The 20,309-nt window shown below is 43.9% G+C and overlaps 1 protein-coding gene across 2 annotated transcripts in view; it reads left to right on the top strand.

Moving 5' to 3' along the window:
* SMYD3 (SET and MYND domain containing 3) overlaps positions 1-20,309 on the top strand; it is a 747,085-nt gene that overhangs the window by 610,199 nt on the left and 116,577 nt on the right. The window lies entirely within an intron of this gene.

Genomic DNA, 20,309 nt, shown 5'->3' with positions numbered 1-20,309 from the left:
AGCACGCCAGAGTGAGGCCAGTCCAGACCGTGTGACCACACCAGCTCACTGTTACTTCTTTCTTTCCCTCCAGTAGCAGCTCTGATACTCTAAGGATGTCTTCTGCTCTATTCTCTGCTGCCTGGACTGCTTGCTGAAGGGGTGTGCTAAGTGGTCTGCCTCTTGCTACCTGCGGCTCCAGAATTTATTTTCTGTGCAGAAACCAGAGGCGTGTTTTTCAGGAGAGACTTCTCATCCACGCCCCATTCACTGGAAGGAGAGATGGAGTGATCCTGGTGAGGTCACCATGTGGCCTCTGCTGCTCACCTTTCTAATGTCAACCCCTTGGCAGGGACTTATCAAGCTCTTTGCTGTCTGGGGTCCTTGCACATGGCTTGCCTGTGCTTGAATCAGTCATCTGTGTCTCTGTGCCTCCCCAGCTCTTTCTTCATCATTCTTCAGTTCAGCCTCCCCTCCTTGGAGAGGCAGCCTGACTCCTCTGTGAAATAAGGTGCCTCCTTCCACGTTATTCCCTGATGCCTCTCTATCTCCATTAGAGCACCGTTATTACCTATCATTATTGTTTGTAGTTGCCTGTGTGCTCACTTGTTAAGAAAGTCAGAAGGACTTTATCAGTCTTGTTTTCCGTGGTGTCCTCAGTGCCTAGCACACTGCTGCCATAGTTACAACTGATCATAAACAAATTTGGGTTGCATGAATGAATTGGTCAAAAAATACTGCTATTTGCCTACTATTAAGCTCTATAGGATATGCCAAGTAACTGCATTACTAGAAGCTTTGAAATGACTTTTGCTTGTAAAACAACTTCATAGTAGTATAAATGATGGGCTTCAGGAAGGAATATTCTCACCTAATTTTCCTCCAAAAGTTTCTAGGTTGGAACACCAAGGCTTACAAACCTGCATGTAGACCACCCAGAAAGACTGAGTGCATTGTTCCAGGGACCTAGTCATGAGACCCCCTGTCTGAGCCCCTTGCATACTGTCCTCTCAGAAAGCAAACATTTCCAGCGTGTGTGAAACTAGACTTTAACTTTATTCACACAGGGTGGTGTGTACCAAGATACGTGATATTTCTAAGCTGATCAGGAGCATAAGGAAACAGCAACCACTCCAGTATTCTTGGGGAATCGCATGAAAAAAAAGCCTGGTGGGCTACAGTCTGTGGGGTTGCAAAGAGTCAGACATGACTTACAACCACAGGAGCATAAATATTATTCACATTACCCTGTTGGATATCTTTATTTTTTATAATTAACAAAGTGTAAGAGAGTAGTTTCATAGAGACCTGTAAGCCCAGGACTAGAAAGGACCTTAAAGGCCCTGCCCAACCAGGGCAGGGACCTCTTTGGGGTTATTCCTGCTGGTGGATATAGAACTCAATGTGAACCCATTTTTGGTGGAGATCTTAGCACGCTCAGTGTCTTCGGGTAGACCGTTTCACTCTCAGGCAACTGTGATTATCAAATTAATTAACCTCATGAATTCAAACTTGTCTTTTTAAACTTACATCAGAGTTCCAGTTCTGCTTGGTGGAGCGTGTGCAAGTGTGCGTGTGTGCTAAATCGATTCAGTTGTGTCTGACCTCAGGGACTGTAGCCTACCAGGCTATTCTGTCAACGGGATTCTCTAGGTGAGAATACTGGAGTGGGTTGCCATGCCCTCCTACAGGGGGTCTTCCTTACCCAGGGATCCAACCCACATCTCTTACATCTCCTGCGCTGGGAAAAGGGTTCTTTACCACCAGTGCTATGTAGAGAGTAAATAGCATCCTTACTCCACCCATCAGAATATCGGAGGCAGGTAGGGTAGTGCAGGGGGCTTTCCTGGTAGCTCAGCTAGTAAAGAATCCACCTTCAATGCAGGAGACCCTGGTTCAATCCCTGGGTCTGGAAGATCCCCTGGAGGAGGGCATGGTAACCCACTCCAGTATTCTGGCCTGGAGAATCCCATGAACAGAGGAGCCTGGCAGGCAACAGGACTAAGCACAGCACAGGGTAGCACAGGGCACTCAGGCCATCAGTTAAACAACCCGAAGATCAGTTCCATCTCCATTACTTTCTAGCTACTTGAACTTGAAGATGTCACTTCATCTTTCTCAGCTGCAGTCTTCTTGTCTATAAATTAGGGACTGATTGGTGTTTACCTTGTACCTTCTTGAAATGATTAAATGAGGTAAAGCACTTAAAGTAACTAGTTCAATATACCTCAATACATGTTATTATCATTTTTTCCCCTGCAGCTAGCCAGATCTCTGAAATTCAGCCTTATCTGTAAAATAAAGAAAAGAATTCCTACCAATGAGTGGTCCAAGGTTGACTTCATTTAGTCCTAAGACATGGTTGATTGGTCAGTCAGCCAGGAGTCTATACATGCATTCTCATCCTAACCAGATTTCATTATCTTTTCTAAAAAAAAAAAAAAAATCACTCTATTGAAGTATGATTGACATGCAAAAAGCTGTACATATTTAATGCATACAACTGAATGGATCTAGAGATAAGTGCACACCAGTGAAACAATCACCACAATCTATGCTATAATCATGTCAGTCACCTCCAAAACTTTCCTTTTACTACACGTATTAAGTTTTTGTGAAAGAACACAACATGAGCTCTACCTTCTTAGCAAAGTTTAAGTGTATAGTACGGTGTTATTAATGGCAGGCACTATTTTGTAGTGTAGATCTCAGATTTTAATTACCTTGCCCTCAGAACATCATGAAAGACTTAAATACTTGTTGAAGTAGAAATATATGTTATTAGTAATGTTCACCCTGAGCGCTTGTAGAGTCTCTGTGAGGAGATGAGTGCAGACTGCAAGGTTTGTTCTTCTTGTTCCCCTGCTGGTATACTCAGGAATACCAACCCTTTGAAGTCTCAGTAAGCATTAGCCAAAGAAAGACACTGAGTTACCTGATGGGAGGGGGCTTATGTGTTTATTATGCACACTTTTATTTTTGTCTGTGTTTTCTTGGGACCTCTTATGCCACCTCTTTGGGCTTCTGCTACCACTCCCTTTCTTCTAGTTCCTCAGAGGAATAATAATTGTTTCATGCTCTCTCTGCAAAGTTCTTTGACTACCCTGGGATGTTGGTTCATCTGGAATTAAACGTAGGAACTTTCCTAAAGATACCTTGTTCTGCCCTGTCCTGTTTGAGAATAATTTCTCTGGGGAGAAACGAAAGGGGGAGAAACCTTAGAGTCATGTAGCTCTGTTCTCTGTGTTCTCTGTTGATCTCATACCACTCACCCCAAGCTATAAATTCCTTCGTGCTTGCTTCCTGCTCACTGAGCCCAGAACCTTTCCTGAAAGCTGCAGTCATTCAGCACTCCCTTCCTTACAGTCTCCTGGGTGACTGCTGCTGTCTGGGACTGTCCTGGGGTTGTCTGCTCTTGTCCCACATTTTGTTATGATACAGCTTGTGTGTCTGTCTGTTTAGCAGTTACTGTGAGCCGGTTGCTGTGCTGAGTACTTCACACGCATCGTATTTTGTTTAGTCCTGATGCTAGCTGTGTAAGGTTGATGCTGTTCTATTTCCTGTTGGGAAATACTTAACAGCTACTTTAGCATCACGCTCTCAGATTTTGTTCAGGATGGGGAAGTGGTGCCATTGTACAAATAGAAATGGGTACAGCAAATGTGAACTTAAATGATTATCAGGAATTTTACAAGCTTATAGTTTCCCAATAGTTTAATGATGAATGTGCCCTCATTATCAAGACTATAGGTGCTTTGTTATAAAATGAAAACACATTTAAAAATGGGAGTGGAGACATGGGAAAGCAGTTCTAAAATCTGTTATTAGCATCATGAAACCTAGATTACAGAAGTGTCACTGGTCTTCCTGGAGGTTAAACAAATGTGTGTTGGTTTCTTGGCTGAATTGTAGTTGGAGCAAAGAAAGTTTATTTATCTGCTCATGTGAAAACCTCACCATGACTGGCTTCCCCTCCTCCTCGGCCAACTTCATGTTTATTTCACCTCCTCCTTTTCTGCCCTCCCTGCCCCCATGGAGGAACAGTAGGTCCGAGTTTGGAGCAAAGTCAGAGACCTTGGTATTCCTTAAAGCACATTCCTTCTGGTGCAGGCGTGGGCATGGGGGCCTCTGCTCTTTATACATTTCTGGTGGGGCAGGAAGTGAGCGTTCTGCGGATGCCTTGGTTGGTCGTTGGGTCCGATTCTTTTGCCACCCCATGGACAGTAACCCACCAGGCTTCTCTATTCGTGGGATTTCCCAGGCAATAATACTGGTGTGAGTTGCCATTTCTTCCTCCAGAGGATCTTCCCGACCCAGGGATTGAACCTGAGGCTCCTGCATCGGCAGGCAGAATCCTTTACCGCTGAGCCACCTGAGAAGACCCTGTAGATGCCTAGAGTGAACTAAAGCCCCCAACAGATATAAAACTAGCATGTCCCACAGAGTCATCTCCCACAGGTGATGAAAAGCAGGTTCCCTCATGTGTGAATGAGAAGTCTCTGAGAACCCTCTGAATGAGGTTCTGTCTACACTTGTACAGAGCAAGAGGGATATTTCACATTTGTCTACTTCTAGAAAGGAATTCCATGCCTATTTTAATTGATGATGAGCATTGAGTAATAAATATTAGAATCTTACTTTCAAGTAATCTAGGAAGTTAAACAGTAAAATAGCAATGTTAAAGGAAAATAGCTGGGGCTGTGTACTTTGACCCATTGAATATGACTCACAAAGAAAATAAAAACTGATTAAGACATCATGATTTTATAAATCCTCTATAACTGGCATTGTAGCATTCCCTGGGGCAAGAGGTATGAAAAGAGGATTAGGTTCTCTTGTATACACCCAAAATGTTATTTGGACACCCAGAATTTGATAGGGTCCTTATCAGACATCAGTGTTCAGACTATACCTATACCTGTAGTAGTTGGGGCAGAACTGAGATTTGACATTGCCCACAAGCCGGGGGCACCTGAAAGACACTCATGGTTCAGGAGATTCAGTGCGTATTCTTTGGAAGCAGGAGTATACTGAGTATATGCTGCAGTGTGTCTCCGGTTTTACCCAGGATTTCCAGCGTGCCCTCTGTGAGATCACTTGTCCCTTTCTGTACCTCTTTCTCTTCCTGTGAAGTGGGGACATCTCTGGTCATTGTCTGGTAATGTTTATGAAGCTCCATCAGACTTTTGTCTGGAAGGCTCTGTTAACAGTAATGCCTGCTTGGTTTACAAGATGGTTATAGGAAAATGGAGGTGGGGGCAGGGTACCGAACATAGCCGGTGCTTTTATCTTTGACAGTATAAAAAGGTCCCCTGGCCAAGGGCCAGATTGGAGTTTCCTGGAATATAAAATGCAGATGTATGCTTTTATGCCAGGGAATGCTCGCCATACCTTCGGCCAGCACTTCACTTGCAGGACAGGCACGGTTGCTGGGGAGAGCATCTTGAGTCCTGGTGATTTTGTAAAGGGCCTCTTGTTGGTTGGAGGTGGGGCAAAAAAAAAAGCTGAACAGTGGTCATCTCCTCTCCCAGACCTTAGAAGGAGTGGTCTCCCTGCCAGACCCTCAGCAATGGCCCTCTCCACCCCAGTTCCTGCCAGCTTCCAGGAACAGAGCTCTATGTGAATTAATTCACAGACAACAGAATTATTTTAGAAGAACTGGAGGAGTGCTGGCTTTTCTCCTCTGGGAGACAAATGCAATTCTGGGCTCTTTATTTCTGAAACTATGACTGAGATATTAAAGATAATTCTTCCCCTCAAATTGGGACATTTCTGTGGAACATCTGCCTATGTGGCACACAGTCTGTCGATTTCAGTGCTGCCTTACAAGGTATTAGTAAGAATTGGTGAATTTGTGCAAGCCAGCTCTGAAAAGGTAGGGGGTGCGAATGGAAATTGCATTAACTGCGGTTATAGGACAGATTCTGATGTCACATTAAATCATTTCCTTTGGTTGCCCTTATGATTACCTCCTAAAAGAATACATCTAGACTTCTGTTCACCCACTCCAGTGTTCTTGCCTGGAGAATCCCAGGGACTGGGGAGCCTGTTGGGCTGCCGTCTACGGGGCAGAGAGTTTATGCCGTCTGTGTCGCACAGAGTCGGACACGACTGAAGCAACTTAGCAGCAGCAGCGGTAGACTGACTTCTGTTCAGGACTCATTATCTGAAATTGTTAGTGTGAGCCCCAGCTAAATTAGTCCCTAAATTTGAGAGTTAGTCAGTCATGTCTGACTTTTTGTGTCCCCATGGACTGTTGCAGCCTGCCAGGCTCCTCTGTCCATGGGATTCTCCAGGCAAGAATACTGCAGTGGGTTGCCATTTACTTCTCCAGGGCATCTTCCCGACCCAGGGTCTCCCACATTTCAGGCAGATTCTTAACCATCTGAGCCACCAGGGAAGCCCCCAGTTTGAGATCACAGATTAAACCAATCTGGTGTACTTGCTTTAGGAGATAAGCAAATGGTATGTTCTCGTGTGAGTCTGGAATGTTCCCAACACTAATCATTATACATACGAGTGTTCAGGGAGACATGTGGATTAAATGGTCACTGTCAAGTTCTGGGTTTGGTAGAGTGCTCTGCTGGGTTGGGTCTAGTACTTTGTTCATTCCTCTGCATACTGTCTCTGCTCTGACTGGTATATTTCATGGTGAGAAAAATCAGCTTAAAATAGGATGAAGGTGTTTCTAACCTGTTTCACAACCACAAATTTCAGTCTTAGCCTTCAGAATTTCAGGTCTCTCTTCATGCAGACACCACAGACACAGGTGGCTAATGGGGTGGAATGGTAGGTTTCCATCTCCATGGTAACTTTAATCAGGCTCTCACCTGGGGAAGCTGAGCCAGGAAGCATGGTGAGCCTCCAGGGTGCACAGCTGGCCAGCAGCAGAGCTGGGCTTAGGGCTGCAGCCTCCTTGTTTCCATTCCATGGTGCTGCCTTTCGCTCACTCCCTTATGCCAGGAGCATGAAAGTCAGATCCTACCACTGTTCATCTTCTTTATAACTGTCTTTGGAAGAGCCACATCTAGTTCATTGTAACTGCTGCTCTTAGAACATTGCCCCTATACTTAACTTGGGTTTGTTCAGCTGCGATTTCAAGCATCTTCCTCTCTGTTGGCAGAGGAAAGTGAAAGCAGCTATTCCTAAAGAAGGAATGATGAGATGGAGGTGTAGCAGACAGACGGAGGTGAGGGCCGTTGTTTGTGTCTCCCTTAAAATAACACCTGCCCTGAGATTTGGGGGTATGCTTTACCTTAATGAGGGTTGCCATTCAGACAATTTTTCCTGTTAATTTGCATTTTTCCCAGTCTCAAACCTTCCTCCTTGTGGTGGTTATATGACAGGATTGGCAGGACTCTGCTAGGAGTTGCAACAAATTCTGCTTAAGTGTGCTTTTGCAAACAGAGCCAGTAGCCTTTTGCTTCAGATAACCCCGTTATATACTCTCAAGAACGTGTCTTTTTCGTGGGAGGAGTGTCTGCTACTTCAGTGTCTTCATGCAGTCTTTACTTGCCTTTGCATGTCAGCTAGTCATGCTAGTTTTTCACACATGCATGCACGCATGCTCAGTCCTGTCCGACTCTTTGCGACCCCATGGACTCAGCCCTCCAGGCTCCTCTGTCCACAAAATTTCCCAGGCAAGGATACTGGAGTGGGTTGCTATTTCCTGCTTCATGGGATCTTCCCGACCCAGGGATGGAACCCGTGGTTCTTGCGTCTCCTGCATTGGCAGGTGGATTCTTTACCACTGTGGCCCCTGGGAAGCCAGTTTTTCACATATGGTTACATTAGAGGCAGATTTCCAGCAAGCACCACTGACATAGGTAGGCTTTCAAACTCCCCCAAGTGTGTGGATGCTGTTTTTTTATTTCCTCTGAATTGACATGATTTTATATAAGCAAATGAGTTTAATTCTCGGAGAAGGAGTTTTCGTTGCAGTGATGGGAACACTGAGCACAGAGGGAGGGGAGGTGTTAAGGTCACAGCTGGGAAAGGCCAGTGGTTCTTAGTCATGCTCAAGGTCTTTGATCACTTTCCTAGAAGCCCTGAAGGGGCATGCCCCTTCCTTCCGGCAACTTTGTGTTCCTGTACGTGTAACCTTGACCTTGCAGTTGGTCGCAGCATATGGCCTTGTGGAAATCTGTAGCTGCAGTAGAGTTATGGCAAATGAAATTAAACGGGCATTGGCAAATGCTGAGGTCAGCAGTGGGAACAGTCTGTGGAGGTGAAGTGGAACAGCGCTGCCATGGGCCCAGTTGGTTTTGTGAACCTTCTCGTCAGCATCAGTGCTTGTTTGGACTGGGCTTAGTGCTCCTAGTTGCCCAAATGCTCACCTGGATCCAAGACAGTGACGGGACTGGCCATCTGCAGGAGGCCTGCCAACCTGAGAAGAAGACCTCTCTTCTGGGGTCAGCCAGCTCGGGGGCCACGAGGAGGCAGGAGGCTAGAGCTTCGGTCAGGCTCTTGGAGATGCAGAGTTTCGAGCCTTGCTGTAAATTCTTGGTGCACATCCCTTGCAGGTACTGAGATTTCAGCATTTTATGAAGAAGATGAAAGAAAGAAACTTTGCAAGGTGATTGTACTCCATGTATATCTGAATGACATCCTTTCATCTGCATCAGTGTGACCCATAGCTACAGTTAGCACGGAACCCGGTGGAAGATATACAGGGGATTGTGCCTATGGAGGGCAGAGGTTTTTGATGCATGAGAGGAGTTTGTCTGATGACTCAGTTGAGGAAGAGCCTTCCAGGCAGAGGGAATGAAACACACAGAGATGTGGGGGTGGGCAGAGTGGTTCTTGATTACATTGTAATTTGCTCCCTCCTTCATGAGGGTGAGACTTTTTCTCTCTCCCACCAACAAAACAGACTCCAGTCAGACCCCTGATTTCTAGGATGGGAAGTGAAAACTCAGGGCACGATGCCATTCATGACATTAGTGCATCTAGTAAAGGTTAGAATGTGTATCTACTCAGGATTGTTACCACTGAAAAACTTAGCTTTAGCTAGATTAAATATCTTGCCAAGATAACTCAGCTATGGAGCCGAGATTCATTTTAGGACTAACTCCAGTGTTCCTTTCACTAAGTTCTAATTATTGTGTACCGTTGCTTGTTAATTGCTAATTAGAACATTCTGCAAGTTGAGCATGCTTCATTGAGAGAACATTCTTTTTCTTCTTGTCTGTCCATAATGCCCACTGACTGGTTTGTGGTTGATATGAATAAGAGTGAATGCTCTATTTTTAACCATTTTTCCACTTTATGAAAGAGCTATTTTTCCCCTTCACGCTAAATCTGAAATATTTTCAGTGGTTGTTTTTTTTTTTTTTTTTTCCAAAAGAGGTGGAAATTGGTTCCTGTAGAGCTGTTTCCTGTGGATCATAAAGATTTTGAATGATGTTGTATATTAATCTATTGAGTGAGTGAGTGAGTGAAAGTTGCTCAGTTATGTCTGACTCTTTGTGACCCCATGGACTGGACCCAGCCAGCTTCCTCTGTCCATGGAATTTTCCAGGCCAGAATACTGGCATGGGTAGCTGTTCCCTTTTCCAGGGGATCTTCCCAACCTAGATATTGAACCCAGGTCTCCCACATTGCACATGGATTCTTTACCATTTGAACCACCAGGGAAGCCCATATTAATCTATTAGTCTCAGTATATTATCTATGAACCAGAGGACCTCAGTAAAAAGCACTGCAAATTAAACTTTGTTTCTCCCATAATTTTGATTTCAGGACTTTACAATTTCTCTTCTAAGTGCAGACACTATATTTGAGCCTCATTTTGCTGTAGAAACAAAACAGACCACAAAAAAACTTCTTTTAAGACACTAGAATTATTGAATTACTGGAAAAGTTTATGTGTGCAGTAATTTTATTTCCCATCCTGTACTCATCTCTCTCCAATCCAATCTAATTAGTTTGCATGAGGATTGGATAACAGGAAGTACAGAGAAGCAGATTGCCGTTCTCCTTTTCCTCTTAATGTGAACCATCTGAAATGAACCCAGTGCAAGAGTTTCAACATCAAATGCTTGTGAGCCAAGTGAACACATCTGTGTAAGTGTTCCAGATGCAGAGTAGGTCTGGATGGCTGCCTCTGATGTTTGAACCTGATAGAGCCACTGGCCACTTCCCCAAGGATGTGTTCAACCAGTCCTGCTGGATTCCAGCCTTACTCTGTTAAAGAGACTCAGATTTCCAGTTCTATCAGCGACCACTGGCAGCTGGCAGGGATGCTGCCTACTCTGAAACCCAGAGGAAGCATTTGGCCAACTGAATGTAATTGTGTGGACTGACACCCTTTGATGTAGTGGATTGTCTCATATCATCTGGAACCTATTTTTTACTCTTAAGGGAAAAACGTTTATTTGTTGAGCAGCTTTGCATGGGGGAAATTGGATGGCCTTGCTGATCCATCCATAGGTAGTTGAGGGCAGGGGCCTGTCTGCCAACTGAGTGGCAGGAGGCTCGGGCTGATATTGGAGGTAGAAACCAGGGGAGTCAACAGAGCTCACTTGCAAACAGTCTTGATGCTGCTGTCTGGGAACACAGGTCGTGAGCCTGGGTGGAATTCGTATGCTGGGGTAGAGGTCACCTTTAGGTTCTAGACGCATATCTAGTCATTGGTAAATACCAACAGTTCCAGTAAGAACATGCCATTTTCCAGCATAACTATGACATAGTAGTATTAGAAATAAGTCAAGATAGAAATATGGAGTAAAGAGAATAATATTCTGTTTCCTCGGTTGAGGTCGTCCTTGTTGTTGGAGAATTAAGGTATTTTGTTCTTTTTTTGTAGTTTAAAAAATGTATTTTTTTATTTTTGGCTGTGCTGGGTCCTCGCTGCTGTTCTCGGGCTTTCTCTCGCTATGGCGAGCAGGGGCAACTCTCTAGTTGTGGCGCGCGGGCTTCTCCTTGCCGTGGCTTCTCTCACTGTGGAGCACAGGCTCTAGGGCACAGGCCCAGTAGTTGTGATGCAAGCACTTAGTTGCCCCACAGCATGAGGGATCTTCTCAGACTGGGGATCAAACCCATGTTGATTCATAACCACTGGACCACCAAGGAAGTCCAAGTTATTTTATTCTTATAATACTGTTACCTGTGGATTGTAGGAGATGTTTACTCTCTCTGCATTCATTTACTCAGTCACCAGACATTTACTGAATAACTCACCATGATGGCATGGGGAATAGATATGATTAGGTCAAGGTCCCTCAAGAAGTTCTGAGCTAATTGAAGAAACATTAGATCATTAATGACACCTTGGTGCTAAGAGAGAGGATTGCAAGATTTCCCTGGTGGCTCGGTGGTAAAGAATCCGCCTGCCAGTGCAGGAGGCATAAATTTCATCTATGAGCCAGGAAGATCTCAAATGCCACAGGGCAACTAATCCCAGGGGGCCACAACTACTGAGCCTACACGCCCTGGAGCCCATACTCCACAAGAGAGGTCACTGCAATGCGAAGCCTGCACACCATGAGAGAATAACCTCTGCTTGCAACTAGAGAAAGCCGGCACAACAATAAAGACCCAGCACAGCCAAACATAAATACATACATAAATAAAATTAGGTTTTTCTTTCCTTTTTTTTTTTTTTTCTAAAGAGGGGTTTGCAGAGCAGCTATGATGCTTGAGGAGGGCTGGGTTGCCTCAGAGGGTGGATAGACAAGATTTCCTAACTGAGAACATTTGAGACTGTCTCCTAAAGGACAAATGGGAAGAAAGCTGGAGAAATGAATGGAAATGGCAATCCAAGACTTTGCAACCCCATGGACTATAGTCCGCCATGGGATTCTCCAGGCAAGCATACTGGAGTGGGTTGCCATTTCCTTCTCTGGGGATCTTCCTGACTCGAATCAAACCCACATCTCTAATGTCTCCTGCACTGGCAGATGGGTTCTTTACCACTAGCGCCAACTGGGAAGTGGCAAGGAAAGAACAGAAAACTCCAATCCTAGTCCTGACGGAATCCAAAGGGCAAAGATTCCTTGGAAGAGTAGGTGTATTGGCAGTAAGATGGAGCCAGGGGATGGGTCAAATTTGAGGTGGGGCTGTGAAAGAAAAGAATGGGAATGAATGAGAAAGAATCAAGTATCAAGAGCGATAATTCAAATTGTGGGGGAGTTTGTACCTGGCCACTGAGAGGGCGGGGGAAAATAGAGGAGCTTGAGTAGTTGAAGGGAGAAATTCAGGAGATTCATTCCTACCCAGATTCTGAGAACAGCTGGCACAGTCCTGCCTTGGATGAACTATTTCCATGTTTTTATTGTTTAAAATGGAGTCACTTTTTAAGGACTCTTCTGGAGCTGTGTGGGAGAGTGGTCACCAGCAGAAGAGCCGAAATAGCTCTGCACTGCTCTAGGCTCTAAAGTGGTCAGGTGGTCATGAGACCAGCTTCTTGTTTTACCAGTGAGGAAGCTGGGGGCAGACAAAGGAGGATGTCACAAGGGACACACAGGAGTCAGGACAGAGGTGCTGTTGGGTATGGAACCAACATGTTCTCAGTTCTCTTCATCATTTCCCAGCAGAGAGAACCTTCTTAGGAGTGCTTCTGCTTATAGTCTGAGTTATGTTTTATCATTTGTAGAAACCTTAGCAATACTACATTTGATTTCAAAACAAAACACACACACAAATATATACATATATAATGTACAATATAATATATGTTTTATAAATAAAGTATTCTCCCACCACTGAAAACAAATTTCAGGACTCATTCATTCAAGCCCCTTTTACAAGGTAAAGCTGAAATTCAAAAAGGAATTAAAAAATTTTTTTTTCCTAAATGATAGCAAACATCTTTGATACGTTTGGATAAGAAATAATGAAATAAATTTACTAATTTCATACCTCAGGGGCTGTGAAAAGAGCATACTAATTTACTCCTCTATTTGCAAATTGAAAAAGGAGAAGATTTAAGTTCTGCTTCCCTAAGTAGTCTCTCTGTGTATATACGTTACACACATACACACACACACACTCCCCTTTGAATGGTCCCCTCCTGACTGGCCCCATTTTAGGGACAGTTATGGAAGAATGGAATTGGGAGGGTCAGGGCATGGCAGTGGGGGAGGTGTGCTGGCAACCTGGAAGTGGAGACTGTTTCCTTGGTGACACACTCCAGGTGTGGATGGTTAGCTGTTAGTGAATGTCTAGCTCCAATATAGAGCGATCCCTAGGGCTATTGTTTCTGAATGTTTGGAAACAATTTCCAAGCTTGCCTGCTCTTCTATTAAGTAAATAAAGCCTAAGGCTCAACCCAAAGAACAGTTACTCAGATAATGGTGGGGATTTAGTTGTGAATATAATTCCCGTAAGAAATTGTTCTGCCTTGGGCCATGGTCTCACTCTGCTTGGTGAAAGAATACAGGTCCCATTGTGGGTTCCATGCTGGAGGAGTCCATTGCCTTTTCCAAGTGCTAAGACTAGGAAGATCAGAGGACTTGGTCTGTGATCAATTAAATTAAATTGATTGAGTTGAATATATGTTCAACTTACTGTCTCACAGACATGAGTTTCACCTTTTAAGCAAAGCCTAGGAAAAAAAGCAAATTCAAATTAACCATGAAGATGGTGGAAAGAGCATGGGCTCTGGAGCCAGACAGACTTGGATTTGAATCTTACCTCTGGCAATTTGGTGTAGAAGGGACATTTGTAGTGGTTACTTAAGCTTTAGGACTATCTTGTGCCACCTTTGCAAATTATAGGTATTGATGCCCTATAGGGATGGTGGAATAAAAAGAGACATATAAGAGCCATTCCAATTGTTATCATATAAATGTTCATTTTCTCCTTCCAGAGCCATTCTGCAGATGTTTAAGTGAGCTTTTGTCCCATACAGGGTTCTGTGCTAGGTATTTGGGAGTGGCAGAATTAAAGAGGTAAAGAACGTGCCTGCAATATGGGGAAACCCGGGTTCAATTCCTGGGTCGGGAAGATCCCCTGGAGAAGGAAATGGCAACTCACTCCAGTATTCTTGCCTGGGAAATCCCATGGACACAGGAGCCTGGCGGGCTATAGTCCATGGGGTCACAAAGAGTCCAACTCACCTGAGCAACTAACACTTTCACTTATCTTTGAAATGAGGATGATGTGACATGCATACAAATGATGGCCCAGCAACTGTAACTGCTCTGGCCTCCTTGTCGCTCCTGGAACATTCAGGCCTGCACCTGCTTCTGTACTGTGGGACTTACTGTTCACTCTCCCTAGAATTCTTGTCTCTGCTCTTCACCTCCTCCTTCACTCATGAGTCATCTTCTCAGCACTGCCTTTCCTGATCACCCTAAACGCCCTGGGACCAGTGTTCCCCTTCCCTCTTTCCAGTTTGTTTCTCTCTCTGACAAATATATTTTTTACGTGTGTGTGTGTATTCTGTCATACACAGAGCCCCTCCTCACTGTGAACACTGTCATTGTCTGATGTCTTTTACTTTTCTCAGTCAGGTCAGTCGCTCAGTCGTGTCTGACTCTTTGCGACCCCATGAACCACAGCACGCCAGGCCTCCCTGTCCATCACCAACTCCCGAAGTTCACCCAAACTCGTCTCCATTGAGGCAGTGATGCCAACCAACCATCTCATCCTCTGGTGTCCCCTTCTCTCACCCTCAATCTTTCCCAGCATCAGGGTCTTTTCAAATGAGTCAGCTTTTCACAGCAGGTGGCCAAAGTATTGGAGTTTCAGCTTCAACATCAGTCCTTCCAATGAACAGCCAGGACTGATCTCCTTCAGAATGGACTGGTTGGATCTCCTTGCAGTTCAAGGGACTCTCAAGAGTCTTCTCCAACACCACAGTTCAAAAGCATCAATTCTTCTGTGCTCAGCTTTCTTTATAGTCCAACTCTCACATCCATACATGACTACTGGAAAAACCTAGCCTTGACTAGACGGGCCTTTGTTGACAAAGTAACGTCTCTACTTTTGAATATGCTGTCTATGTTGGTGATAACTTTCCTTTCCAAGGAGTAAGCGTCTTTTAATTTCATGACTGCAGTCACCATCTGCAGTGATTTTGGAGCCCAGAAAAATAAAGTCAGCCACTGTTTCCACTGTTTCCCCATCTATTTGCCATGAAGTGGTGGACCAGATGCCATTATCTTAGTTTTCTGAATGTTGAGCTTTAAGCCAACTTTTTCGCTCTCCTCTTTCACATTCATCAAGAGGCTCTTTAGTTCTTCTTCACTTTCTGCCATTAGGGTGGTGTCATCTGCATATCTGAGGTTATTGATATTTTTCCCAGCAATGTTGATTCCAGCTTGTGCTTCTTCCAGCCCAGCGTTTCTCATGATGGTACTCTGCATATAAGTTAAATAAGCAGGGGGACAATATACAGCCTTGACATATTCCTTTTCCTATTTGGAAACAGTTCGTTGTTCCATGTCCAGTTCTACCTGTTGCTTCCTGACCAGCATACAGGTATCTCAAGAGGCAGGTCAGGTGGTCTGGTATTCCCATCTCTTTCAGAATTTTCCACAGTTTATTGTGATCCACACAGTCAAAGGCTTTGGCATAGTCAATGAAGCAGAAATAGATTTTTTTTTTTTCTGAAACTCTCTTGCTTTTTCGATGATCCAGCAGATGTTGGCAATTTGATCTCTGGTTCCTCTGCCTTTTCTAAATCCAGCTTGAACATCTGGAAGTTCACGGTTCACATATTGCTGAAGCCTGGCTTGGGGGATTTACTTTACTAGCGTGTGAAGCGAGTGCAATTATGCTATAGTTAAGCATTCTTTGGCATTTCCTTTCTTTGGGATTGGAATGAAACACATTTTCCAGTCCTGTGGCCACTGTTGAGTTTTCCAAATTTGCTGGCATATTGAGTGCAGCACTTTCACAGCATCATCTTTTAGATCTGAAATAGCTCAACTGGAATTCCATCACCTCCACTAGCTTTGTTTGTAGTGATGCTTCCTAAGGCCCACTTGACTTCACACGCCAGGATATCTGGCTCTAGGTGAGTGATCACACCATCGTTGATTATCTGGGTCATGAAGATCTTTTTTGTACAGATCTTCTGTGTATTCTTGCCACCACTTCTTCATATCTTCTGCTTCTGTTAGGTCCCTACCATTTCTGTCCTTTATTAAGCCCATCTTTGCATGAAATATTCCCTTGGTATCTCTAATTTTCTTGAAGAGATCTCTAGTCTTTCCCATTCTGTTGTTTTCCTCTATTTCTTTCCATTGATCACTGAGCATGGTTTTATTCTCTCTTCTTGCTATTCTTTGGAACTCTGCATTCAGATGCTTATATCTTTCCTTTTCCCCTTTGGTTTTTGCTTCCCTTCTTCTCACAGCTATTTGTAAGGCCTCCTCAGACAGCCATTTTGCTTTTTTGCATTTCTTTTTCTTGGGGATGGTCTTGATTCCTGTCTCCTGTACAGTGTCATGAATCTCCATCCATAGTTCATCAGGCACTGTGTCAGATCTAGTCCCTTAAATCTTATATTTCTCACTTCCACTGTATAATCATAAGGGATTTAATTTAGGTCATACCTGAATGGTCTAGTGGTTTTCCCCACTTTATTCAATTTAAGTCTGAATTTGGCAATAAGGAGTTCATGATCTGAGCCACAGTCAGCTCCTGGTCTTGTTTTTGCTGACTATATAGAGCTTCTCCATCTTTGGCTGCAAAAGATATAATCAGTCTGATTTTGGTGTTGAGCATCTGGCGATGTCCATGTGGTGATATCTATGATGTGCATCTGGTGAAGTCTATGATGGAGTAGCCATCATAGTCAAGAAGAGTCCGAAATGCAGTACTTGGATGCACTCTCAAAAATGACAGAATGATCTCTGTTCATTTCCAAGGCAAACCATTCAATATCACAGTAATCCAAGTCTATGCCCCAACCAGTAATGCTGAAGAAGCTGAAGTTGAACGGTTCTATGAAGACCTATAAGACCTTTTAGAACTAACACCCAGAAAAGATGTCCTTTTCATTATAGGGGACTGGAATGCAAAAGTAGGAAGTCAAGAAACACCTGGAGTAACAGGCAAATTTGGCCTTGGAATACAGAATGAAGCAGGGCAAAAGGCTAATAGAGTTTTGCCAAGAGAATGCACTGGTTATAGCAAACACCCTCTTCCAACAACACAAGAGAAGACTACACATGGACATCACCAGATGGTCAACAATGAAATCAGATTTAGTTCTCTATCCTAGAGCAATGCCTACAGCACTCAGTAGATACTAATTGAATAGGTGAGTGATCAAATTAATTACCTTCAGATACTGGGAGGGTGGGCTTCCCAGGTGGCGCTAGTGTTAAGGAACCCGCCTGCCAATGTAGGTGGTACAAGAGATGTGAGTTCGACCCCTGGTTCAGGAAGATCCCCTGGAGGAGGGCATAACAATCTACTCCAGTATTCTTGCATGGAGAATCCCATGGACAGAGGAGCCTGGTGGGCTACAGTCCATAGATTCGCAAAGAATCCAACACTATTGATGCAACTTAGGACCCTCACATGCACTGGGAACGCATGTGCCAAACTCCAGTGGTCACAGAAGCAGAAGTATGTCATGGACTGTATTCATTTCCTGTGGCTGCTATAACAAATTATCATAAAATTAGTGACTCAGCACAAACTTTTTATCTATAGTCTGTGGATCAGAAGCCTGACAGGAGCCTCATTTGGCTAAAATCAAGGTCTTGGCAAGGCTACCCTCTTTATGGAGGCTCCAGGCTAGAATCCATTTCCCTGACCTCCAGCTTCTGGAAGCTGCCTGTACTCCTTGACCTGAGGGTCCCTTCCTCCATCTTCCAGGCCAGCAAAAGCAGGTTGAGTCCGCCTCACATCACATCTTTCCACTTTTAAGGACCCTTGTGATTCCACTGGGTCCACCTGGGTGGTCCAGGATGATTTCTTTAAAGTCAGCTGACCAACAATCTTAGTCCTATCTGCAACTTAATTCCTGTTTGCCATGTAAGCTAACATATTCACAGGTTTTGGGGATCAGGATGTGGACTTTTTTGGGGATCCATTTTTCTCCCTACCATAAAGACTAACAAGTGAGACATTTTGCCTAGAGCCTAAGGTTTGAGCTGCCAGTAGTGAAATATAAAACAAAAATTTAATCAAGAATGGCCATGGTTGTCAAGATTTAATATGTGGGCTTTATCTGGGAGGCACTGGGAAGTTACTCAAGGCTCTGGAGTCACATGTTGGAACTGAGGCTTCAGGAGATGAAGACGGACTTAGAGCAGGTATTTGGAGGGAAATTGATGTTTACCTCTTTTAAAGCAATTGATTTTTTATTTCCCTCTTATACATACAGAAAGCTAGGTTCTTATTTAGAATTTCATAAAGCAGAGTCCATTTATGATGTCTTTTTAAAAACCATCCTGTCATATTACACATGTGTACAGCACATATATAGAGAGACTCATAAAGCCCTGTTACACAGACAAACACTCTCTCTCTCTCTCTCTCTCTCACACACACACACACACACACACAATTTCCTCATACATACTCCCTCTGCTTCTCTTTGTACTTGAGATCTCTTTTCTGTGGCACTTGGTAGCCCTCTTTTTCTTTTTTTTCCCCTGCCCTGGCACACCCGAGTGACTTGTATCTTCCCACCAGTAACACAGGCTTATTTACTCATGGAGTGATTCTCACAGGGGTCATTCTGTTGATATAAACCTTCCCTAGAAGGTACGTAAGAATCTCTAGGGAGATACATAGAGTTCGAAAAAGTCTGCCCTCCTTCAGTTTAACCATCACCCCACAGTGGCTGTGGTTTGATATAACTTCCTAGAATTGCTCTTCTCCCTGACCCCCAATGAGAATCTAGTGGATATGGAATACCTGGTTTTGAGTAGAGTCTGAGAATTTCTTACCTTTTTAATTAACTTGTTTGGCTGCGCCTGGTCTTCATTGTAGCACATGGGATCGTTGATCTTCATTGTAAGATCTTTAGTCTTGGCATGTGCAATCTAGTTTCTGATCCAGGGATCGAACCCAGGCCTCTTGCACTGGGAGCGCAGAGTCTTAGCCACTGGACCTCCAAGGAAGTGCCCCAGAATTTCTTACCCTTTGATTAACCTCTTTAAAGCAGCACCATCCAGTAGAACTTTCTGTGATGACAAAATTGTTCTAATATGTCTGTACTGCCCAGGGTGGGAGCCACAGCCACATGTGGCTATGAGCTCTTAAAATGTAGACGTATAGGAAAAATAGAGGACCCAGTGGGAGGATGGACAATGAATAAATGGTAACTCCTACTTTCATTTTGAATTGCCTTTTAAAAAATATTTTAGTTTATTTTTGGCTGGGCCAGGGCTTTGTTGCTTCACAGAGTTTTCCCCAGCTGTGTGCAGCATGTGGGAGCTACCCTTTAGTTGCGGTACTCAGGCTTCTCACTGCAGTGGCTTGTCTTGTAGTGGAGCACGGGCTCTAGGACACTCGGGCTTTGGTAGTTGCTGCTCCCAGGCCTTGAGCGCAGGCGCAATAATTCAGTTGTTCTGAGGCGTGTGGGACCTTCCCTGATCAGGGATCGAACCCACATCTCCTGCATTGCAGGTGGATTCTTTACCACACCTGTGAAGCTCTGAATTACTTTTAAAATTATTATTATTATTTTTTTTTAGTTTTTGTAGTAATCAAATTGGTTCACGTGGGTATAATTGTACTCATCTTTTACCTATCCTCATTTTGATTGATGACTCAATATTTGATTAAAGTGTTATTCATGGGTCTCCTGACAAATGATTTTTGCTCTTGCCTCTATTCCCTTTCCTGATAAATACATACATGCTTGTGCACTAAGGTGCTTCAGTCATGTCTGACTCTTTATGATCTTATGGACTATAGCCAACCAGGCTCCTCTGTCCAAGGGATTCTCCAGGCAAGAATGCTGGAGTGGGTTGCCATGGCCTCCTCCAGGGAATCTTCTCAACCCAGGGATTGAACCCAAGTCTCTTTTTATCTCCTGCATTGGCACACAAGTTCTTTACCACTAGCGCCACCAAGGAAGCCTGAATACATTCATACATACATATATGAATATATTTACTGAGGCATAATTCACATAGGACACAATTCAGTTACAGTGTACAATTTGATAGCTTTTTGTGTAGCAATTTATGGCTTTTCATCACATCAGAAAGTGATTACAACTATCACCAGGATTGCTTTTAAACATTTTCATCACCCCTAAAAAATCATTAGCAGTCCCTCCTCAATTCTGTGTACTTACCACCCTCCTCCCCCAGCCATTTGCTCATCTACTTAACTGTCTGTATGGATTTATCTATTCTGAGCATTTCATATTGGCGAAATCATCTAATATGTGGTTGTTAGTGAATTCTTTC

Source organism: Oryx dammah, unplaced genomic scaffold (genome assembly GCF_014754425.2).
Source record: "Oryx dammah isolate SB20612 unplaced genomic scaffold, SCBI_Odam_1.1 HiC_scaffold_21, whole genome shotgun sequence".
Taxonomy (NCBI): Eukaryota; Metazoa; Chordata; class Mammalia; order Artiodactyla; family Bovidae; genus Oryx; species Oryx dammah.
The sequence above is the reverse complement of the archived record's forward strand: the minus strand, read 5'-3'. Positions and strand labels throughout refer to the sequence as shown.